A 25,598-nucleotide genomic window follows, 5' to 3' on the forward strand; every position below is an offset into this window, starting at 1 on the left:
CTTCCTTCCTTCCTTCCTTCCTTCCTTCCTTCCTTCCTTCCTTCTTATTTCACCATCCTTAACGCATTGACCTTTAATCACCATATTTTCGGTTTTGTAGTCACAAAATGGCTGCTGTGACTCCAGGCACTGTGATGGTGTTCGAGATAGCCATATCTATCTCCAGAAGGTTTTCATTTAGGTCTCACTAGCCAGAAATGAATCACTCCTAGCTGCAAAGGAGTTGAGGAAACTGAGTATCTAGCAAAAGAGAATGGGGTAATTATGATTGAATCAGACCAATGATTCATCACTTGGGGTGAACATATTGTCATCCTCAACAAAGTCAAGGCTCTATTAGCAAGGAGGAAAAGAGGAATGGCTGTTGGAGAGGAAATGAACATAGTTTGTTCTTATTCCCAGAGTACCTGTCTTACTAGATAGTATCACCACTCACCCAGAGCCCAAGCCAGTAATAGAGGAGAGAACTTTGTCTCCTTTCTTTCATGTCCCACAGACAAAGCACCAGAGAGTTTTGTTGACTCTACCTTTCATATATCCATTCTACTCTCCCCATCTTCACTACAACTATCCTAGTTCAAGTCACCATTGTTCACCTGAATTACTGCAATTGCCTCCTAAAGATCTCTGTACCTTCATTCTTGCCCTCTATAATTCATTGCCCAAACAGAAAATCACTTCCTTGCCCAAAACCTCCCATTGGCTTCCCATTTCACCTAAAATTCAAGTTTCTCACTATGCCCTTCCATAACTAAAAGATCTAGGCTCTGTCCTCCTGTCCAACTTCATCTTGTATCACTTTTCCATTTGCCACTGAGCGACAGCCATCTAGGCCTTCTTTCTTTTCCTCAAACTCAAATTTGTTACCATCTTGGGGACCTCTGAACCGTCTGTTCTCTCCTTCTAGAATGCTCTTTTTTCTGATCTTTTCACAATTGGCTCCTCCTTGCCATTTAGATCACTATTCAAATGTCATCTCTTCAGAGAGGTATTACCTGGCCACCCAATCTAAAATAGCTACCTGGTCATCCATCAGTTCATTCTATTATTTTTGTCTATGTTGCGCCTATCACAGTCTAACATGATTCTGTTTATCTCTTTATGTGTCAGGTAATGAAATCTAACTATTTCTTTATTTTTCAACTCCTCCTCACTAGAATATAAGCTCAGGAACCTTGTCTGTTGTGTTCACTGCTGTATTCCTAACACCTAGACGAAGGCACTTGGTAGGTTCTCATCAAATATTTCCAAGTGAATGAATAAAGGGGGGGAAAGATTTTTAAGTAGAAACTTTAGCAATAAAAATAACATCTGTAACATATTCTCAGCATCCTTAGAGTTATCCTTTATAGAGCGAAATCACTTTGTTTGTTAAAGAATGTAAAATGTGTTATGCTTTAAAGACCTCACAATTAAGAGGCAGCGCTAATTTCTTCCACCCAGCCTCTTTCCTTCTGTGTCCTCCTTTCCAACGCTAAATATGCCACATATACTCTTAATCTTAGTGCTCTATTGGTGCAGTTATGGAATGCCTTGTTCGTTAGGTCTGGGACAATTTAAAAGAAACATCTGAGGAATGTCCTCCTCTCCTTCATTTTTGGCCAGGATTTCAAGAAAGGGAAAGCCCAAATATTCGTGCAAGAGAGAAATACTTAGCATCTGAAGTTTTCTGCCTTTTTCTGAGGTTTTTACATTTCCGTATATGTTCTTTCTAAAGGCTAAAACGATTTCCACTCCCTTCACCAGAAAACCAGATTTTTCAATAGGCTGTCCTCCAGGTAAAATGTTCAAATCAAGAAATTAATATACAATCTTCTTTCGCCTCCCTTTCTAGGATCCTCTCAGTCTTTTCTATACCTTCTCAATCCCAAGGTGACTCTGCAAGCCCAGGCTTCTGGACCAGCGGCTAGCTGGGCCAGTGGGCTCAGCCTGCATTCCAGCCTCCTGTGCATCTGGCAGGCCATGGCACACTAAAATTGTGCAACAGAAACTTTGGGAAGTTTACATCCATGCTAAGGGCACAGCATCCTGGTGATGCTGATCCAGCATAATCCAGAATGACCCTGTGTTTAGAAATGTTCTCAAATACTGCTCATAAATTGCACAGAAAGAACTCTGGTGTTTTGCACTTCTGGACTTGCCAACAGAAAATAACAAAGACCATCTTCAAAGGTCTTCAGTGGCCATATTAAAAACAGATATAAACTGTTCCTCTCCACTCGTCACAATCTCAGCCCCTCCCTGCTTTTCACCGGTCATCACCATTCCCACTTCCCACCCTCTGACATGTACATCATGTTTAGCTCCACGTCTGTACATTACCTCTTGGACATTCACAGGCCCCTGAAACACATGACCCAAAACAGCCTTGGCAAAATGTTGATGATGTATCAGTAAAAAATATAGAGTGTGCACCTCTAAAATGTATTTAAAAATCATATGTATTTTTTCCAAACAAACAAAAAAAAGAAAACAAGTTCTTTATCTTAATATTGTTGGGAGCCTACCTCCAGATCATAGCTCAGGTTAAAGAGGGAACTCTATCTCCTTAATGGTTATCAGAATTCTAAAGATAGCTCCCAAGATTCCCACCTCCTGGTTATTCAAACACTAATCTAGGTACTACTTCAGTCTCTAATCTAGACACTGCTGTGAAGAGATTCTACAGATGCAGTTAAAGTCCCAAGTCAGTTTAAGATACAGAGATCATCCAGGTGGGCCTGGCCCACTCGAGTGAGCCCTTTAAAAGAATAGTTTTCCTCTGTTGGTAGCAAAAGAGGAAGTAAAAGAGTCTAAACGTAAGAAAGATTGGACAGTGATTGCTGACTTTGAAGATAGAGAAGACCACACGAGAAGGATGTGTGTGGCTTCTAAGATGCTGACAGCTCTCGGCTGACAGCCAGAAAGAAAACAGTGCTATAGATACAAAGAACAAGGTTCTGCCAGCAATGTCAATGAGCCTGGAAGCAGATTCTTCCCCAGGTAAGAGTCCAGCCTGACTAACACCTTGATTTCTGCCTTAGTGGGACACTAAGCAGGGAACCCAGCCAAACCCACCCAGACTTCTGTGAGCTAATTAATGAGATGTTATTCTAACCCCCTAAGTTTGTGGTAATTTGTTACACAGCAGTAGAAAATGAATATATCCCTTTGGTTTTCACATCTCTAAATAAAGGTAATAATGTCTGGCGATGTCCAAGAAGCACTCCAAAAACAAGTATTAACAAGATTTAATTAACATGTTTTAAGTTCAACAGAAAATAAATATATTAAACTATTTCCAAGATGCTATGATTTCTTAAATTGATTATAATACCCACTGAGGTTCAATCCAGGGCAATTAGACCCTTTAATCCCAATTAGGCTTGTTTTCTAATATTCATGGCAGTTTCAGGACAGGGCTAACTTTAGAAGCCACATCATACGGGTTTAGAGTGTGGAATTCTTGCTTCAGTGGGGACATGATTCAACCTGCAGATTTTCATTTTACAAAACAATATACTGCATTTTATAGATTCTCTACTGGATATCCTATCTTTATGTCAAATATAGGAATTTTTTTTTTCTTAGCTATATTTCCCTCTCTAAAAAACCTGACCCACACTTTGGCAAATCTGTTGAAATTCAGCCAGCTATATTCTGATCTTGAGAAAATTATGAGAGAAGAGGCAAAAGATGATCATACCTGTTTAAATAAAATTGATCACTGAGGTAAAAGAAAACCAAAAAGTGGGGCGAGAACATTCTGACCCTAAGTTAACAGAGACATGAATGGTGCTGAGCCTGCTAACCCAGATTTCTCCTCTTGAGAATGATCGGTAACCATGGAGTTCTCCAATGAGCGCAACCTCAAGACAAAATCTAGTTTAAACAAAGTGATCTGGGGAAGAGGAAGAGGAAGGGAGTAGTTTAGTAAGGAAGAGGTTGTATGCAGTGTGAGAACATTCCAGTTTAGGGAGTAGACTTTATATACAGGATGAGGAGATGGGGGAATGTATAGCTCGGTAGTTAAAAGCTGCACGACCCTAAGTAAGTTCCTTAAATTCCCTGAGCCTCAGTTTCCCCGTGTCTAAGTCCGGATAGCATAGTTTTTCAATGTTCTTAGCACAGGGCCTAGGATGTGGAGTCCTCAATAAATGATGATTGCATAGGGATCATGTAATCTCATCCTTCCGCCCTTGTCCAAGAATCCCGGATAATCATCTCTATTTTAATGGATGCTAATAGCCCTGCTGCCTAATCCGAAGTATCATGTTCAAAGCAGAAGACTACAGGCTAGTGTCCAGGCCAGAAGTCTAACGCAAACACTCCCTTAGGGTAGGGAGGGACAGAGAGTGGGTCTGGCTGGGGGAAGCTGATTCCACAGGCAAGGGCAGAGTACTTATTAGATCCATAGAAGGCAAGCCCTATAGTCAAATATCCACAAATAAAAATCTCTTTTCTAATACAATTCAATTTTCTGGCCCAATCAGTGGACAATGACTTGGCCACTGAAGATCATATTTTTCCAACATGGTCCATTTTCTTGGCTTTCCTAAGTTATTAATTATGACCATGTTTTCCCAAATGTGGAAATTCCCCTTGCACAGATGCTGTTGCTGGCCAACCCTCCTTTCCTGAGAAGTCTCTACAGCGCAAAAATATTTTTGTTTTCCCCAACTGCCCACAGGGAAAATTTCCTCATTCTTTTTTTCCCCTCCTCCCTTAAAGCACTTTGGCAATTTCCAGGAATCTAAGTAAAATGGAATCATTTAGATCACTGATGGAGAGCCTTTTTAGATGTTCTACTTCTAACATAGCAAAAAGAATCCTGAACTTTAAATTTAACATTTTAACCAATCTTAAGAGTTCCTTTTAATAACCAAAGGCAATGCCACTGAAATCAAAATTTTGCCTGCTTCTGCCTAAGAACATGGCTCTGGGATTTGGAAGCTTAAATTATAAACAGAAATGGCCAAAGCGATTCTCCTTGTATCTGGATCAAATGCCGTTATGTGAAATGTGCTTCATACATATTAAAGCCCTATCTATACAAATGTAGGCGTTTGGCACCAAAGTGGGTATACTCTGCCTAATTATGAAATTTCAAACATTAAAGAACTGAGGTGGCCACTTAATGAATGGGGAAAGAGGAAGAAGTGTTTTAAAGTGTGGCCTTAGCTCCTTTACATAGAATGTGGCTCCTGCTCTTCATATACAGTAAAAGTAAAAACAAGTAGCAGAGGCATGAACTTTGCGCCTATTGTTCGATATGCATAAGTATTAACTGTGAGAGAATGGTTAAGTGCCATTCTGGATTTGGGACCAATTAAAGTGAAAGTGTATCTTTAAATTAGAACACGTCAGTGGAAAAATATGATTTAATTTACTAAAGTTATTTATACATATTTTTCCCCCAGAAAAATAATCAGGTGGTCTAATGTTCTAGTGTTTATGAGATAAATAGAGCTATTATTGCACAGAAAATCAGTACTTTTGATTAAGCAATTACCTTCAGTTGTGATATGCGGGTTACCAAGGAAATAATGGCTTTCTTCTTCCACCTATTTGACCTGCATTTTCTCAATGTAAGGTGGTGAGTAAGTCAGGAAATGGTAACTAATTTTGTTTTAGCATTAGTCAAATGTAAGCAGGAGGGGAGAGTTACCATAAAATTTTTAAATAGAAATAACTGGGAAAATCTGCCTTTTGGATAATCAGTATCGGTGCTCCCTGAATTCAACACAGATAATGGTGATCACAAGGTCCTGATTTTTGCAACATAATGGAGCAAAATTTCCTTTGAGTTTTAAATTTTCCAGTTAAGTCTATGCATTTACGTGAGAATAATAAGGTATGTTTAGGAGTGGAGGAGAGAGAATTTTACTCTATTCTTTTCATAAAGAAACAATTAAATATATAAAAATTACTTCACCTCTGCAAGAGAAAGAACCTTATGAGATAAGTTCACTAATCACCTTTCAGATGAAACAGACATTTTAAAAAGTTGGGTTTTGGATTTCTTTAGGCCATCATCAGTTAGATCATTCTTAGTTGCCTGAATACAAGTTGCTTTTTAAAATTCTAAAATACCTCATTTCTATGTCTGGAACGATATTCCCATAAAATCTATGAAGGTTATTTTTAGGTGATAAGATGTGGGGATTTTTTTTTTCTTATAATCTTTTGTGTCATTTGAATTCTTCAATAGTATTTTTTACAATTCATTAAAATAATAGTCATAAAAAAAAAAAAAACCTTTCCATTCCATTTACTTAGCCAAAATTACAGTTCACAGTCTTCTACCCTCTCTATTAGCTAATTAATTTTCTGAATTTTCATCCCCCAAAACTCAATATTGCTTTTGTTTTAAACTTATTTTAAAGACTCCCATATAGTCAAGGTGAAAAGGCAGGAGATCTAGCTGTTTCCACAGGGCACACTCTTTGACGGATTTTCTTGTTATTTTTGTTCTTTGTGTCATATCTGGTTGTTTCAGAATATTGCTGAACTCTCCAATTTCCTTTGAAAGGAATACCGTCAGATGTACAATTTAGGTAACTTGGGAACACTCTGCTCAACTTAGATAGTATTTGTAAATGTTGGAAAGATCCCTGGATAAGATAGTTTCAGAGATTTTCTTTTGTTGTATAGGTGTCATACTGACGAAAGGAAATGAAGTACAAAAATACTTGAAAAATACTGTGGTATTAGGACTTATACACTCTACACAATTTTCCTTTTCAGGGTGTGACACTCGTGTGATAGACACTACGAACCAATAACATTTCCAAAGTATCTTTAAGCCAAATGGTTCAGCCTCTTTATATTCCCCGTGGATCCTAAAGGGTTATATTTATTTAATACTGAGTTGGGAGGGGGGGTCCTAGATCAGTAACAGAAATTCAAAAATAGTTGATTTTGTAAAGGATGGCAAGATTAATTTTTTTTTTCTTTTTGGCGTTGCTCACTTGATCGTGGTTATAATGCTATTTCTGCTCTTTTTATAACCATCTACCAGTATAAGGGTGAAAAAAGGTAGGACAGTATTCATCATTGGAAAACTTCAAGATCAGACTGGATGACTATCAAGTAAACTCTAGAAGAGACATACATTTAGAGAGAACTTGACTCCAGTGACCTCTCAAGTTACTTTCCTCTTTAAGTTCTGCGCTCTGAAGTTTCCCCTCTAGTCTTATGCTGGTGATGTGCCATATTGGAAGGAGAAGAGTCTCTTCCGGACACCTTCCTCACTTTGTCTTGAACCTGCAGGTTCTTGGGCTGGTGGCAGCTCTGAGAATTAAACCGGAGATGGAGTGGGTGGGAAAGTGTTCCTAGGAGACTCGGAGCTGTCCAGCAATCAAAGGAACTGCCCACACTCTGAAGTCCCAAGGAATGGGACTTATGGCACTTTGGAGCAGGGAGTCAGCTATGCATACATGTATTCAGTATGTGTACATGTATGTAGATGTATATGCCTACCCAACCCCATCCCAATGATTTTTCCTGCTTTCTATATTGCTTTTCATTTTAAATGGGGTCAATGGTCTTTTTAAATTGTGTAGGAAAAAAGAAAGTAATAATGTACAGGACAAGATATAAGAAGAGTTACAGAGGAAGAAAGGCAAAAAAAAAAAAAGAACTATTACACTGTACACACACACACACACACTATGTAAACATGCCCTATAAGTAGATGGGTTCAAGTCTATAGCAGCTTCATTATTTATATTTTACGATCAGTAATACAGTTGTAGCACATCATTTGCAAGAAAAATGAATGTGTCACATATTAGCTTACAAGGGCTTCCCAGAATGTATAACTAAAAAATAAAAATTTAAATTATTTGGCCTTAAAACATTGCTCAGTGTTTTTCCCTTTGCAAGTGGTAGATACATTCACTTTGATGAATGCCCACCTGACTTTGGTGCTGAAGAATGACGTAAAACTCTTTAAGCATGTTTATCATTTTTTATAAGCGGCTGGATGCCTAGCCCTCTTTTTCTTACATTTTCTTCTGAAGGGAGGAATCAGTGTTTCCACAGACATCCTAGATTTGAGAAGAAAGGATCTGGGTAAAACATCTGACTCCCATGTGTGAGGCAATTAAATAGTAACCCAACTTTATAAGTAAAACAACTAAATGTAGAGAGGCTAATTGCTCCGTAATAACTTTTAATCATTCTAAAACTTATAAAGTAACACATATTCATTATAGAAAATTTGAGAAATACAAAAATACCCTCTTCCTCTCCCTGCTCCATCACAATCGTCCTGGAGTAACTATTGTTAAGGTTCTGACGTAAAGCCTCCTAAATGCATATGCATGGTCACACACATATTTCACACTCAATATCTCTTCAAGAAGAAAAAGAAAGGGCAAAATAAAACAGCTGTTGCTCCGTCTTATCAAAACCTGGAATCGCCATCCACCTATTTTAACCATCTTCTTTAAGTGTCTCCTTTACCCTGGGGCCCAACCTGAAAATAAACTGTAAACGAGGTGCCAGATTTCCTATTTAGAAAATAACACCAGGGTTGTAAGCAATTCCTTACCTTTCTTTTCCTGAATAGAGACCCAAGAATTTGTGAAGGAAATACTACACTGCAAAAACAGCTTTATTTTTGTGAGGTAGCATCGGAGGTCCCCATGTTGACAGTTTCAAAGGCAGTCATGTTCTTAACAGAGCATTGAGCCCTACAAAGGAAGAAGTTAACTTTAACTTTGAAAATCTTTTTATCCTCCCTGATTTTGATGGCTTTAAATTTGTCACCTGAATGCGATATTAACATAATCGTCAGCATTTCATCTAATGAATGCACCTGCTTCTGAGACTTTATTTTAGCAGTTTTAATGAGCTCTTCAAAAGAATTTGCCTGGACTTACGAGCGGGCGGCGCTCCTAGAGAAATAGCAGCTGTAAGCAACTAACAACACTTTCAGTATCTGAATCGAGCTCTATGAAGCTGAAGTTGTTAAACTTGAGAAGTATCCATCCATCTGTCTAGGATGAGGGAAACGAAACTGAGATGTAGCTGTGGCATTTGGTAAAAGCGCTAGAGTAAGTAGGGCTGGCCACAGACCGTTATTCCCTGTTTGGCTGTAATGTATGGATCCCAGGCGGTTCACTTAAGTTCTCTAAATCCCAGTTTCTCACCTATATGGTAATGGTACCCATCTTATAAGCTTCTTGTAAGAGTTAAGCACTTTGCCTGTTGTAAGCACTCCATAATGTTAACTTTTATGATAATTATTATATTTATTATTGAAAAGATGTGACAGATGTGACTTTAGATGGATCGAGCAAATTCTATTTGTAAGGTTGTAAAATGGTTCTTAAGTGGATAATTGTTCATTGAGACCTATAGTAAGAAGAGCAAATGATATCCTTTACTTAAGTAATCAGGAAATCTGTTTCGATGCTGAATCATACTTTAATCCCATAGTGAAGATTTTTGAAAGGGAAGACCTCAACCAATCTCTATAGGTCCAAATCCTTAATCCTATAACCATTTAGAATTTTAAGAAATTCTGTAGATGTCAGGATATGAGGATAGTTATTTACTTTAAATATTTTAATACTTTTTATTATATTATCAAATGTATTTCATGCTTATTACGCTCTGATTTCAATACATTTTCATGCTGGTAATCTTTTTTTCTATATGCTCATCTGTATACTTTAATTGGAAAAGTACTTGGTAATAACCCATTCAAAACTCAATTGAATGGAAAATGAAAGATAAGACAAATGTTTTAAAGATACAAACAGTAGATACATTACAGGTCAATTGGAGGTAACACCTTGGAATGAAGATGCCATAGGTTTTGCGCTCTCTCTCTGCCTCTCTTTTTCTCTCTCTCTCTTCCTCTCTCTCTCTCTGTAAAATAGGTAGCACGAAGGTGAGATAGCTGTTAAGGACATGGAAGATTCTCCTATTCTCTTTTTATTTTATTTCAATAAAAGTGAGACAACTGTCTTGGCTGGGATGGAAGTAATTTATTTTCCTTTCCCCCTTTACACCATTCTGGCCAACGATCTTCCCTCAGGAATTGCGGCTTTTTCATTGGTGTTTCACGCCTCATGCCATGATGCTAGAGAGTCACTCAGAGAGAGAACCAGCTTAGGAATCTCCACCAACTTGTTAGAGGAGTTTCTCTGCGAAGGCGTCGTGCTCTAGAAATCACTGGAGTAGTCAGGCTTCTGGTAACGGCTTACATCTCCACATTTCAAAAGATCCACTTTCACCAGACTTTCATGGAGCATCTTTCCAGAAGACACTCAGTTCTACTCTTAGACCCTGGCTTTGTAACCTGAGAAAACAACCCCAAGGGAGCTCTCCTCCCGGCCACCCTTTGACTGTGTTCCGTTCTGCTATGGAAGGTAAACTGACCTCATCGTGAGGAGGACCTGTTGGTTATGGCCTGGCTGCTCACAGTGTGGTCCTCAGCAGGGCTGCATCATCAGCACCACCTGGAAGCCAGTTAGAAACAGAGTCTCAAGCCCCACCCCAGACCTACTGAATCAGAATCTGCATCTTAACAAGATTTCCAGGTGATTCGTAGGCACATTCAGGTTTAAGAAGCAGTGGCCTAAGGAATCTGCCCGAGATCGCTTTTCCCAGCAACGGAGCTCACCATCTCCTGTTCCCAAGTTGTACCCATCCACTGTCCACTTCCAGTCTCTACACAGACTTCCTGCAGTGCTCCTGGGCAAACTATTTCTATTTTGGATGAGTTCCCAGCCTGTGGGTCTTGTAGTGATCTGCATTTCTATGATTCAGGTGGTTAAACGTATATATGGCACAGCTTCCCACTAGCCAAACCATACCTATTTCCCTCCAAGTCATCTTGCCCTCCTTATTCCCTCAGCTGTAGTGTTACCATGTTCATAAATTATTGTTAAAGAAGAAAATTACCAAAAGAAAAAAAAAGTCTCTATAAACCTGCATAGTTTAGAGCTAAAGAATATGTTAAAATTTTCCATCGTGGAAATTTCCCAGCTCCTGGGCTCTTTAGTTTTTTTTTTTTTTTATTTTTTTGCACAAAAAAGAATGGAAATTTCCAATTGCAGCATCAAGGGCTGCTGTTCTGCTGACTGTCTTGCTCAGCCGGGGTCATCTGCTTCTCTAAGACATCAAGGAATGCCAAGGTAGGTCTGAAGGAACACGCACACTTCCTCTGCGGGAAGGAAGGACCGTTTTTGTGCTACCTCCAAGCTGTGATGAGGAGAGGGGCGGGCAAGGTGACATACCAGGCTCTATCTACCTGAGTGAGAATTTTGTTGATTGTTACCAGGAATCAGCAGCTTATCCTAGTTGACATCTTTCCAGTGGCAGCTGGCTGGCCGATCTTTTGCTTTTTTTTTTTTTTTTTTAAAGAAATCCCTAAGATGGGTGGGAGATGCAGAGAGAGAAGAAAAGAAACAACATTGGTTGAGGTCTTCCCTTCTAAGTACTCCATCAGGAATTTTATATGTAGCATATATATGTGACCTGCCCAAGGTTAACTTCTGATTTTCTATGTCCAAGTTTTGCAAGCTTTGTTTGTTGTTCTGGACACAGCCCTACCTCCCCTAACCCCCTCCCTGCCACACCCCCAAAAATAAAGGAGTCATCTGCAAGCATCCTGAAGATTTGTCTCTATCTCTTCGATAATATCAGCAGCTCAGTTCCTTTTCACCGTATCTAAATTGAAATAGATTTCCATTCAAAGCTGGTCCTGATGTCTGTCTGAGTCAATAGGCATCTAACAATTCCGTAAATTCTGTCATGTTCTTCCCCATGCACTACTGTTGCCACTACAGAAGTCTGTGGGCGGACAGCTCCACGGTAGGCCATGTGTGACAAGGCCAAGCACCCTGATAGGCTCGAGGCCAGAGAGAATGTTCTCCAACCTCGGTTTTGTGGCTTGTCTTTGTGGTTTGGGAGTTTGTTTTCATTTTTAATGTTTTTCTTTTTTCCTCAGGTTTTGGGGGATTCTGAATGACTCTAAGGCACAAGGGCAACCTATGCTTATTCTCTTCCCACTGTCAGCCCGGGAAGAGAATGGTAGAGGAGGATTTCTGAGATCACTTGCTATTTATACTTAACATTTTTTTTTTATCGAGGCAAGTTTGGTAATAATGAAGATATTCCAGTAACAAATTTTTTAAAAATCGCCACAGGGCTAGTGAGTTTTAAAAAGAGTATTTATTCTCTATCTTCCGTCGTCTTTTCAATCACATCTATATCCTCAGGTAGCAGTGTCACTTTTGAATACAGTGACCAATTTTAATGCCACCTGATGACAGAAGTGGAGAAGAATAGGAATGCTCAGCAAGAATATTGTAGATCTTTTTAGGCTTGAGTCTCAAAGGCTAATGTTTATTTAGTCATTGGTTATTTCTGTGATAACAATTTTCCTTATCCTCTTAACCCATTAAAACTGAGTCTGATTCCTTGGTGAAATTCATCAAGATGGCATTTAATATGGTTCTGGGTCTCATGATATGCACATTCTGACAGGCTTCTTTTCATTCCTCCTCTGCATCTGTCATTAACTAGAGGATATTGGTCCTCTTAATTGAAGACAATGATGATTCATGTCTATGGGTGGGGCTGAACAGACGTATGATGACTATTTCTTTCCACTTTAAACCACAGGGATGACTTTAAAAAAAATATATATATATATATACATATATATATATGATTAGAATACACGCTGTTTTAGAAGCCGATTGGTTGATTTCAATCATGACCCCAGTCTCTCCTTCCTATTTCATTGCCCCTTGCGATGTGATTTTACAGCTCATCCCATCAAAAGTTACAGTCTGTTTCCCACCTAGGCCACCGAATCTAGGCTGGCCTTTTGACTTGCTTTGGCCATTAGAATGCAACAGAAGTAACAGTGTACCAGCTCCAAGCCTAAGCCTCAAGTGTGTGCTTCCACTTTCTTTCTTGTAACCTGCCACTGCTATGTAAACAAGCCCAGGCCAGTCTGCTAGAGGGTGAGAGATCATGTGGAGCAGAGGCGAGCTGTCCTAGCCGAGGCCATCCCAGACCAGCCAGCCCAGGGCTACCATACCAGCTGACCACAAATGCAGGTGCAAGCCCACCAAGATCAGCTGGGCCCAGCCTAGATTAGCAGAAGCACTCAGCCAACTCAGTATCAAGAGAAATAGTAAATGGTAGCTATTTTAAGCCACTAACTTTTAAGGTAGTTTGTTATGAAGCAATAGGTAACTAATACAGATGATCAGTTCCCTATCCCCTCCCCTAACTTTTTTTCTGACTGCCAGGAAACTCAGAGTCAAATTTGAAGACCAGTCGCAGAATCCATGTTCATTCATTATTCATGTTTATTGTACCCTTTATGGCTAATGTATTTGCAATCTTCTTTCTCCTTGGTAGTGAATTAAAAAAATTTAATAACCTATTGTTGGTCACATTGGTTCTAAACCAACTCAATCCCGTTTTAAACATTTAGGTGGTTTTTCCTTGTCATCAGATTAGAAGAAATGACTCTAGAGCAGGATTGGCAAATGTTTTCTGTAAAAAGCCACAGCTAGCTAGTAAATATTTTAGGCTTTGCAGGCCATACAGTCTCTGTCACAACTACTCAACTCTGTTGTTGTGGTGCTAAAGCAATGCTAGACTACATGTAAACAAACGGGCATGGCTGTGCTCCAAAAAAACTTAATTATAAAAAATTGGCGGTGGATAGGATTTGGCCCTTAGGCCATAGTTTGCTAATTCCTGATCTAGAGAAATCTATGTTACGATGCAAAAATATCTTCATCTATACTATGATCCCATCAACTTTATTGTACTTCATTTCAATTACTTTGAAAAACGCAGATAAATTACGTGAACTTACTTCCTCTGTCAAAAGACCAGAAGAAGGGGCTGCCTGCAGAGCAATGATGCTGCATAGAGACTCACAGCATTTGTACAGGGCAAGTATTATACTAAACAACTTAAAATTCCCTGTTCACTTAGTCCATGACTGGTTATTCAGTTAATGCTAAAGGCCAGGATGACACAAACGATGTCTCATTTGTTTTGTTTCATAGCCTCTAATCTCAAATCCTCGTTTAACAAATACACGCTGTATGTCACCATGAGGATGGGGCTCCAGTTGTACTTGCCTGCTTGGAACTCCCTGAATGTATTATGCTATTTCACGCCTCTCTAGCTCTGCACACAATGTTCCTTCTGCCTAGAACGCACTTAGCCCTCTTCTCTCACTGGCTAACGCCCACTCGCTTATCGAAACTAAGCTCAATGATACTGCCTCTTGGAAGACTTCCCCGAGTGCACCTCCACCTCCTCACCCTCCACTTCAGTCCGCACACTCAGCCTCAGCATTTATTCTATTAAATTAATCATTAAAATAGCTAATAATGCTTATGCGGTGCCAGACACCTCCTATGTGTCAGGCACTGTTATATATAGTCTTTTTAACTGGAATTGTCATTATATTTGCCCTTTTTTTTAGTCCAATTGTATATTCAAAAACATTTATTGAGTACCTCCCAACTGTTGTGCTAGGCTGAAATAAATAAATAAATAAAACACAAGCCTATAATATAGAATATAAGCCCACTGAGGGCATATACCCTTATTTGTCTTCTCAACCCTTAGCAGTCCAGAGCAGAGATTTTAAATTAAATAAATGAATGAAAGAATGAATGAATGAACGAATGAATGAATGAAAAAAGCTAATACATACAATACATAACATGTGCCAGGCAATGTCCTAAGCTCTTTGCATATGTTAAAAAGAAACATCAGACTTAAGATGGAGTCACTCGTGGTAAGTAAGTAAGCCCCACCAAAACTTAATACCTAACCTAATTGCAGTTTCAGCCTTTCCCAGGAGTGGAATTTTGAATGAATCAGTCTAGAATTTCTTGGTCAGAACTAGTGAGGTAATGTGCCTGATAAGACCCCCTGCCTTCCCCTAAAAGAAGGTGACCTTGACTAAAATAATCCACTCTGTCAACTTTCTTGACCCATCCCACTTCTACCTAAAAAGACCTTCCATTTTGTACAGCTCCTCAGAGCATCATTCTATTTACTATATAGGATGCTGCCTGATTCATGAATCATTCAATAGATGATTAGATCTTTACATTTACTTGGTTGAATTTTTGTTCCTTAACCCATGGCTAACCTCATTTACTCTTCATAACAACTTTATGGGGTAGCTCGTAGAATTATCACTGTTTCACCTTTGGGGAACCATATTTGGAGAATTTTTAAGTAATTTGCCCACAGCCACACAGATAATACGTGACAGAGCTGGTTCCAGAGTCCATGCTCATAACCACTGGACAAAATGAAGGCTAAGTGACTCAGCAGAAATACACTCTCGGAAAAGTAATTCGAAGGGTGCGTCTTTGAAGACATGTATGATCCAGTGGCAGTGGTTATGTGCTTGTGTTTAGGAATCACATAGAATTGTGTTCACATTTGCACTCAAGTGCTCAGTGTAAGTGAGCAGAGTTGGTGGTGGTGTTGACACAGCTTCTAAAGTGCACCCTCACATTTACTCACAGGACAGTCTGCTTGCATTCTGAACTCCATGCTGATTTCTCCCACCGCCCTCACCTCCTTTCGGGTGGGCATGCATTGATGCTTCAGGAGCGACTCCAGCACAGCTGCCACCATGTTACTTCTGTTTTGACTCTTCCTCGGTGGCAAGCAGAATTATACTAAATCCATCCATGCTGGCCTATTCCAACAGACACTTAAGCAAATGAGCATTTTGAAGAAGACTACATAGGAATGTCAATAATTCTGGTGAACCTGGCTGGCCTTGTGAATTTTTTTTTAAAGGATTGCTGCCAGTCACTCGCTGACAGCTTCGGAAGTCCCCGTGGGGCCTCCCAGGCAATATGCCACTCAGTGGGGAAGACACAGACAGGCAGAGACAGTGACTGTCCTGCAGCGATCTCTGAGGACAGGCCTGCTCTACCGAAAAACAAAGAACAGATATTTCCAATAGAATTTCACTTCTGTAACAAACATAGGTTTGGAAAGTTTTAGGTTTGAGCATTAGGGCATCAGAAAATAAAAGTGATCAGAGTCCCTGCAGACCCTTGAAGTCATGGTCCCCCTGAGTGTAGAACAAATGTGCCTATTCTCCTGGCTCCAAGCAGTTTTCTTTTAAGAAATTAGACTCTTCCCCTTTATACCCTTTCCAACTAGGTAAAGGCGGAAGCCAGGAGGCGGTTTGCTTGGTGACCTCCACTGACGGCCTAGAGGACCTAACAAAGGTGGGCCAGGACTAACTTCCACAGTCTTCTAATTCTCAGGCTGAGGCACAACCGAGGCCAATAAGAATTTGATGATTCAAGAATCAGCTCTTGCAGCCAACTATGTGTCATTGCGGAGCTGTGCAAGATTGTTCCTGCAAGTACATGATAAGGTGTGAGAAGATATTGTCCTCCCCTCTCTCCTCTGCAGGCTTTCCTCCTGGTCAATAATTAATCATGGTGCTTCTCCAGGAGAGCATTGATTACCTGGATGAAAGACTTGAGAAACATTCAGTTGACCCGTATTCTCAGGCACCTACAAAAGTATTTTTCAAGGCTTGGGTAGAATATATAGCACTTTATTTTCCAAATAACCCAAATGTTATATTTATGGCCCATTTCATACAGTTTAACACTTAATACTTCTGTGCTTGTTTCATTATCTAAAACTTGCATTTTCTTGTATAGATCATAAACACACCGTGGGCAGGGATCATGTCTTTACTTCTTTTGAATCTTCCACAGACAAAACGCAGAATAGAGGAGCACAATACTGGGTGGTTGAAAGGGAATGACCACAGGACAGTATCTGCAGATCTGGGTAATTGTGTCCCCTGCCCTCTTCAGCTGGGAATGAGGCCTTCAAGAAGCATGTAAGTTTCTGAGATGCAATTTCCTCATCTTAAATTTGCCCCACTGACCTTACCAGTTTGTTAAGAGGATCAAATAAGATAACACACATGAAAGTACTTTGTAACCCCAGATTTGCTAGCTGCTGAAATGTAGGAAATCTTCAGAAGAGGAACTTAGTAAATACCTGATTGATTTTTAAATAAGTTATTATCTCTCTGTTTCTTCCTTACGTTCAATTCTTGTAGGGGTTATGTTTCTCAGGATTTAATTTTATCTGAGTGGCAAAGCCACTTCATATCTTCCTGATACTGTGTGACATGTCCCCTAGTGCATTTCACCCCATAGTACCTTAAAATGGGATTGAAATCTAAGCAAACCAACCAAAAAGTCAAAAAGCATGTTATGGTCACGTCTATCACACAAGGACTTCTTGAAATCAATGCGTTTGTAACCCACTGGCATTTCAGAACCTTTCTTGTGCTATATCGGCCCACTCAAATCATACCATAGGCAAAGATTATGCATATTTCTATATTCTAGCACATAAGAGTGGCAGATCATCGCTCTAAGCTCAGGCCAGCTGAGAGGAAAATAAAAAACGCAGTATCTTATATGGGAAATTTTACAAAGAGATGACACTATGAAACAGACTTTTTAAATGATTTATCTATTTATAGTCCTTATTTTCTATTTGTTCTTAGCAAGGAAGACAGTCTCTCAGTAGTAACAAAATTCCAAATGATACCATGGGAAAATCTTTCAAACATGGCTCTTCTTTAAAATGCTTCTGAAAGATAGAAAGTTTAGTTTCAGCATTTCTTCTCATTTAACTGGAGAAAAAAATGGAAAACCTGAGAGAGGAAATAAGTTGTATATTCTAGGAATTGGCTTATATAGATTTTTGATTCCTTATCTGATATCCTGGGTCCAAATAACATGAACATAAAAATAACCACAGAACTGATGACTTATTTCTGGTAAGTATTGTCATCTCTTACTGAAATTTTCAATTTTCGTATTTTCAATTAATTCATGAAAGCTATGGAAGTCTATTTTTTTCCTAGTTTAGTCATAGAGTATCAACTGCAGGACCCCTACGCAGGGCTGAAGCATTTTATCGACCTATTGAATCCAGACCAGTTTTGAACTCCACTGATGACATATTTCATGATGCTGTTTTTATTGGGCAATCTCTTTTTCAGAATTAGCCAATCCAGAGCAGTTTTTTGAAACCTCATTTATTTTCTTTTTCAAACTTTTTATTATGGAAAGTTTCAAACATATACCCAAAGATAGAAAGAATAGTAAAAATGGATGCAATTTCCGTCCTATGAACTCATCATCCAGCTTCAACATACGGCCAATCTTATGAAGCCCCATTTTTAATAGATATTAGTAGCCAGTAAAATTAAACTCACACTATATACCAATACATTTTAATGTTCAAATCTGTTAACATGGTTATTCATATATATTTTCCTAATTAATTTTATTTTCATCAGACATTTTCTTTCTTACTTTCAAATCTCTTTTCCTTCCCCTTTCATAGTCAATACTAGAGGAACAAATACCTAAGTAGAGGAGGAAGTGGTCGATTTAAAATTTATTAATTATTCTCCTCCTGTGACACCATGCCTTATTCTGTTTGCCTAAAATATCGCAGGAAAACAGTAGCAATGGGAAGGGAGGCACTTCCAACAACAGAACTGATTCTTTGTTCCTTTCCTCCAAAGACACATGGCAAGTGGCAGGTCCCGTGAGGGGATCACTCCATTCTTGATGCTAAAGGAAGAGAGAGCCCCAAGGACAAGTATCACAACCCAAATGTTTCAAGGCGGAGACTTTCTTACATGTAATAGGTTCTTATTAAATTTATTTTATATATATTAACAAAAATCTTTGTCGAATACAAATAGTTTGCTGTGTAGAATTACTATTCTAAGATTTATCAAAAGATATACCAGTTTGTAGCCAAATCATACCCACAGGGAATCTAAAATAATAATAATTTCTTTTAAAGAAGTAAATTAGAATAATAGAGTTGGTTAGAAGTTATTTTGCTTTAACACAACTTTGGTTTCTTCTTTTATGTTGTTGTTCCCCATGGTAAAAACAGCAGAATTCCTACATTGATGGTAACACTTGTACCATTCACTTAATTGTAGGAAACTTGATTGCTCTTGCGAACAAGTATACTGCTGTGGCATGTAGTGGAAGGTATAATTTGGAGCCAGACAACTGAAAAAAAGGCTTCTTTCAGAAGTAATATATTCATGTAAATGTAAAATTATCAAAAAAGGCTTAATGATGTCACCAAGTGTTCCGAAGCAAATTTCATATGCAAGTTCCTTACTGAACTAAAACAAACTTTGTAGAACTCAAGCCTTCCATGGAAAAAGTTTTAAAGTTTCTTTTAAAGCAAATGCCATGGGGACAGCAAGCCACGAAATGTACCGCAGTGTTACTCATTATCGTTACTTGCTTTATCACCTGTGATAACTTGTTCTGCATTCAGTAAAGACTCAGAGAAACATAAGGACGGATACTTATCGTCATCCATTTCCATGGGGAACTTTAGCATCTAGCAGAAAAGCTTTCCTTGTTTTCTTCCATAGTTAGACTGAAAGAAATCTTGCAAGTGCTGCACAGAGGAGTGGTGCTCAGTCAAAACAGGGCTCTTTTCCAGCTCTGCTTAAGAGAGTTCGTTGTTGTCTGTGTGTGATGTTGAAGGAAGTGAGGAAAAGAAACTTCCTCAATTATTCCATGGCACCAGTGACCTTACTTCACTGCTAAAGAAATAAATTGCACTTCTCCCTCAGCATATGCACAATGGGTGTCTGGCATACAGGAATGTGGTTACTTGGCCAGAAAAAAAAAAAAAAAACATTAATTTATTTAAGAGAAGTAAGCACTTTATAGGAAAACTTTCAATTTAACAGGGTCCAATCTGCCCAGAGCAGGAAGCTAATTTAAAAAAAAAAAAAATTAGGGGAAACTAATTTAAAAAAAAAAAAAATTAGAGGAAGCTAATTTTTTTTTAAAAAGGGATCAATCCAGTAAACCTAAGGAAGGTGTGGAGGGGAATGGAGTGGGTAGAGGTAAGAGCAATGAAATATAAATAAAAAGTAAAAGTAAAAATGAAGTGGAAAGGATAAAAATAAATGTATCAGTTACTACTATAAATTTGAGTCAAAATTTCCTTTCAAACAACAAACTTTCAGATTGGCATGAAAAAAAAAACAAAACAAAATTAAGCTATGTATAAGAAACCCCTTCGAATAAAATGACAAAGAAAGTTTGAAAATAAATGGTTGAGCAGATATATGTCAGGAAAATCCAAAAGCAGGAGTTGCAATGTTGATATCAAATTCAAGGCCAAAAGCATTAAATAGGACCAAGAGGATGGGATAATTCCAGGCACTGTGGCAGAGATTGCTAGATGTCTATGCCATGCTCATTCTTCTTCATTCTTCCTAATAAAAACCTCAATTTAATTTGGCACAGCAATGTGTCCAGATTTAAAAAATAATTTTCCTATCCTTTTTTACAATTAGGGATGGGTAATAAGTTGTAAGCAGAGGTTAGTGATTAAGGCTTGCTGAAGTCTAATTTAACTGGAAGCTATTCCTTTCTGCCTTCCTATGTTTCCTCCTTTCTGACTGGAATATGTATATGATGGCTGGAGCTACAGGAACCATCTTGCAACCATAACTTGGAGAATGGACACTACATAGTAAAGGTGGCAGAACAGAAAGACAAACGAAGTTCGAATTCCAGATGACCATGGAGCCACTGTACTGGCCCTTAACTTCTTAACATCTGACATCTTTTATGTTTGAGAAAAATACATTTCTATTTATGTAAGCCACTATTTGAGTATCATTTTCTCTGCAGCCAGCTCAACTTCCTGTCATACAGATATAAACATGAAAAACATACAGTTGTCAGCTATTATGAACTAAAAAAAAAAAGCACGAAATTTAAAAAAATCAAAACCACTAGAAAGACAAACAGAATCTGATGAAAGAACAACCACAGTAGTAGATCTTAACATAACTCTTTCAGAATTTGATAGAATATGAAGTCAAAAACAAACAAGAATATAGAGAACTATAATAATTTAACCTATAAGCCTATTTTACATTCATATATATGAGTCTTTGTGTGATTAGTATACAGTATAAAAACCACAAATTTATACCTCACAAAAAGAGAATGTGTAATCTTTTCATCTGTCTATGGAACACTTAAAAAATCAATTATGTACTTGGCCATAAGAGATAGAAGCATATTGTGGTGATAGACCCAGACAGACTGTTCTACAGCTTGCTGACAGAGTGACCCAGGGCAAGTTACTTAACCTTCTTGGGCTTTGTTTCTTGAAAGAGTAGGCACCATAATAGCTGGAAATTTTATCTTTTATAATTGTTATTATCCCTCACAGCATAGCATTTTCCCAGCTTGATGTCCATTGACCTACACAAAGCTGTAGCAACGTGTGTAAGTGACTCTAGGCAGAGGGGCCAGGCCGTCAGATGGCTGTCACTGTGTCACATTGGGAGGGTCAGCAGCAGGATAGAAGGCTACCATTACTCCGATTGGCCTCAACTGAATGGCGAACACAACACTGTCTAGAACAGAATTCAAGAGCACCAAAAGAATGTTAAATGGATGAATTGTTACTTGCAGGAAAAGAAACAGGCACCATGTTTCCAATTATTCTTCGTTTCAGACAACAACTAGCTGTTTCCATTCGCTGGCACAGGAGCTGAATGGGGAACACTATTGAGTAAACTGCTGAAGAAAGATGAATGTGGGCCAGTGAATTTTTTTGACACAGTCCCAGCTTTATTTTTGCTTATTCCTGGCAAGCTACTATGAGGGACATTAGGAAACAATTGACAAAAACTTTGTAATAAGGCTTAAAGGACAAGAAGTCTCTATAGCCTCCAAAATATAAACTTTTTGTACCAATAAGAATCATTGGTGACGTAAGACAGAACCTCTAAATTTAGCTGTTGGTTAGGGGAAAAAAAAAAACACTTACATAATTAAAAAAAAAAAAACCCACAAAATAAATCATTTTTAATATCGCAAAAGCAAAACACTGAAGTACTTAAAAATTTTTTAAATAAAGGAAAGGTAGTATTTTTATGAGCAAGTACTTTAATATATATAGTATTAAGAATACTATTAATTGTATATTTTAATAAATTATTTCATATAAGTAGATTATAAAAATATTGGCTGTGTTGTAAATGTTGTAAATTATAAGTATTCAATATGCTTATATTTTTAATAAAATTAAATTTAATAAAAAGTATTGATATATAAAAAAACTTAAAAATTTTATCCCTGAACTTAGAGAAAAAGCAAAATGAACTGAAGATAGTAAGTTCCCTGACTCATTTTAGGTCACAAATCATTGATAAACTATCTGATGTGAACTATAAGTGAATGGAGTATTTGTTCTTTTGCTTTTGGAGATCTAATAGCATCAGCAGAGTGTTATTATTTATATTTTTACATGTTTCACCTCAAATTTGTTGATGTACAAATAGATAAACTAAGGATGATAATTATTTTTTTTTTGTCCAAAATATTTTCTAACTCTCTAGGTGGTCCTAATTTCTCTTAGCATTATCTTAGCATATCAGCTCTTCACGAATCCCTACTCCGCTTTCAAATAGTTTTGTGCAATTGCAAAATCAACTACCCCCCCCAACAATCTGTCTGCTTAGAATGAACTTCTCGCTAACTTCTGCACTCATAAATACCCTTTATCAGCCTTTACTTAAGTTGTTGTCATTTACAGAAGCTCCATTGTTTTTCCATATGTAGGAAAACATCAAACTCAAGAAGTTTTTTTCCAGCTGTGAGGTTTCAGACTTACTCAGATACAATTCAAACAACGTATTGCTTCCCAAATGACGATACATATAGGATGTCCATTTTTCAGGAAGGAAGGTAGGCTGGGGAGGAGAGACAGAGAGAGGAGAGAGGCAGAGAACAGACTTCCCCTGTCTGAATTGTTCTAAAAGCTGCGATTCTGTATTTCTTCTGTAACTCTGTTGATTAGCACAATGCTATCAGGACTACATTATTTCTTTTTTTTTTAAATTCAACTTGGCAGATAGTAGTACATATTTACTGAATTGAATTGGTAAAATCGGTGTTGAGAACTATATTGGATTTCTTTTCCTGACCTACATTTTTTTTTAAGGATCACTTTCTTAATTCCAAAAATTGTCTTGCTAAAATTTGTATGAGTCTATTTAATCACAAAAGGCATGGGATCTTAAAAAAAAACCTGCCTCGTCCCAGCACACAGAGGTCAAATGCCTCGTGCCGCCCTTATCCTTGTGATGGGAAGAGATGCCACAAAATAATTTTAAAGGATAAAGAAGGATTAAGAGAACAGAGAAGGAGTTCTGAGGCAAATGCAACGTATGAAATCAAGAATCTTTCCACATAATTTGTAAAGCTTTTTAAAATCTTTCTTGTCCCTTGTTATTTGATTTCCCTTCACCAGGCAGCAAAACTCAGTTTTGCCTATTAAGAATTTCGTCTGCCTCTCTGAGAAAGAGCAGACAGCATGGAGTGGGGGTGACGAGGGGAAAGATGAGGATTAAAAGTCTATAAAGTTTGAAGAACGGAAGTGAAAACTGAATACTAAATTTAATTGTCAGTTTCTTCCTCAAACATCACTTTGTTTGCAAGATAATTTGCAGTAGATGAAGATCATGTTTTCACAAACCTGACTTACATCATTATTCTGAGACTCTGATGTGTCCCTCTACAACTTTTTGGTCAATAAAGAAATTCATCTTACCCAGAATCCAATCATTTAAAATGAGTCACAATGCATGACTCAAGATTCAACTAGCTACAGTATTTTTCCTCATATTTGGTTTAATGTTTCCTTCAAGATTAGCTTGTAGGAGTGTTACTTCCCCACCCCCAGGTAACTATAGATTTTTGTTACACTGTGTCTGTTGTATGAATATGTATATGTATGTGTGTATGAATAAAATATGATGTGTAAATATACAAGGTGTTTGAATATAATTAAAAACACAAGTTTAAATAAAAATATTTATTTTTCCAATTCACCCAAGGAAAGGACAAATTAACTAAAACAAATACCATGTTACAGAATATATCTGATATTTGTTCTTAAAATCAAGTAATTTTTACTCAATTTTTTACAAATTTGACTTAGTTGATATCTCTTACGTTAGGGATCGAAATCTCCCTCATACATTTGAATTATCATAGATGTCATTACACACAGATTTATGGTGAAATTAATCCTGTGGATCAAGTATAAGTGGATTCTCCCCAATTGCATTTGACAGCATTTCTATCTATCCTTGGTTCCTAAAAAGTCTAACACCAGGTTTGCATAAGTCATAGTCTTTCTTGGTGCAATTACTATAGGAGACATTTCCATGGGCTTTCATGGTGTGTAAGACAGGCAGACTTAAATTCATGTTATCTAACTTTGCTGGATCTTTATGTACGCTCACTACTAAATTAATCCTTGTGCAGCTAGATTAATCAACCCTAAACCAAATCCTTCTGAAGCTCTGCAGTATTTCTGGTCAAAGGTGAAAGGCTTGCTTTCACAGCCTTTCTCCACCTGGCCCCAGTCTACATTCCTACTACATCCATTCTATGCTGGTCCCACTAGTCTACTCACTATTCTCCTAATACTCCCTGTACCTTTCCACCTTTGGGCATGACCTCAAGCTGTTCTTCTCACCAGGAATAGCTTCTTCTTTTTGCTCTACAAATCCAAAACTACTCGTTCTTTTTGTAAATTTTGTATTGTTTAATTATACAAAATAATTCATGACTACATTCTGTTTGGAGAAATGCTCAAACAATATAGAAGTATATGTATAGTAAAAACTGAAAGTCTCTATTAATTCGAGCCCTTCCCTCCCCTCCCCACTACGTGCCGACTGTATTCCCCTCCTCCCAGTTTGCTAGGTACCCTTCCAACCCTTTCTCTCTGCATTTAATATACGTATACAGTGTTTGTTTATTTCATTTTTAGGTAAGTGGGGTTAAACTATACACTCCGTTCTGTGGCTAGCTTCCTCCTATGAAAAACCTATGTTAAACTTCTTCTCTCCCCTGAAGCCTGCCTCACTGCTTCAGCATCCAATGCTTCCTCCCCCATTAACCTGCCTTGAACTTCTAACTCTTGGTATCTATGGTACTTTATTGGCTTCTGATCCATCTCTTTATGGTGTTGGATTGTTTAACATTTCTATATGTTAGTGTCCTATCACTGGAATGTGAAATCTTTGAGGGCAGGAACTTTATCTTTTGTAGTGTTTAGAACTGTGTTCTGCACAAAGTAGGTACTCAAAACTATTTCATTGAGTTAGGTGAATTTCAGGTTCCCCATTTCCAGATTAAGGTGGAAAAGCACTATTGCTTAAATGGAGGGAAAAATTAAAATGCACTATAATGAAGTACTTCAGGGTTTTCACAGCCTCTCTTAAGAATTCTCCCAATCTGTTCTACATCTATTTCTCCCAATCTATAGATGAGCAGATTTCTACACAAAAATGAGAAGTGCAGCAACTTTGTGAGAAGTCTCAGCCCCCAGACAAATCTTCTCTTCTCTAACCTCTCAGACCAAGGACAGCTCCACCAGTTAAAAAGCCTCAGAGATGAAAACTTTCTTAAAGTGAAGGGAAGCTGACAGTGCAGAAAAATGGGGGAAAG

At 38.0% G+C, this 25,598-nt stretch overlaps 1 protein-coding gene across 1 annotated transcript in view; it reads right to left on the reverse strand.

The window, feature by feature from the left end:
* MKLN1 (muskelin 1) overlaps positions 1–25,598 on the reverse strand; it is a 284,216-nt gene that overhangs the window by 217,757 nt on the left and 40,861 nt on the right. The gene's annotated exons all lie outside the window — the stretch shown is intronic.

Source organism: Pteropus alecto, unplaced genomic scaffold (genome assembly GCF_000325575.1).
Source record: "Pteropus alecto unplaced genomic scaffold, ASM32557v1 scaffold22, whole genome shotgun sequence".
In the NCBI taxonomy this organism is placed as follows: domain Eukaryota; kingdom Metazoa; phylum Chordata; class Mammalia; order Chiroptera; family Pteropodidae; genus Pteropus; species Pteropus alecto.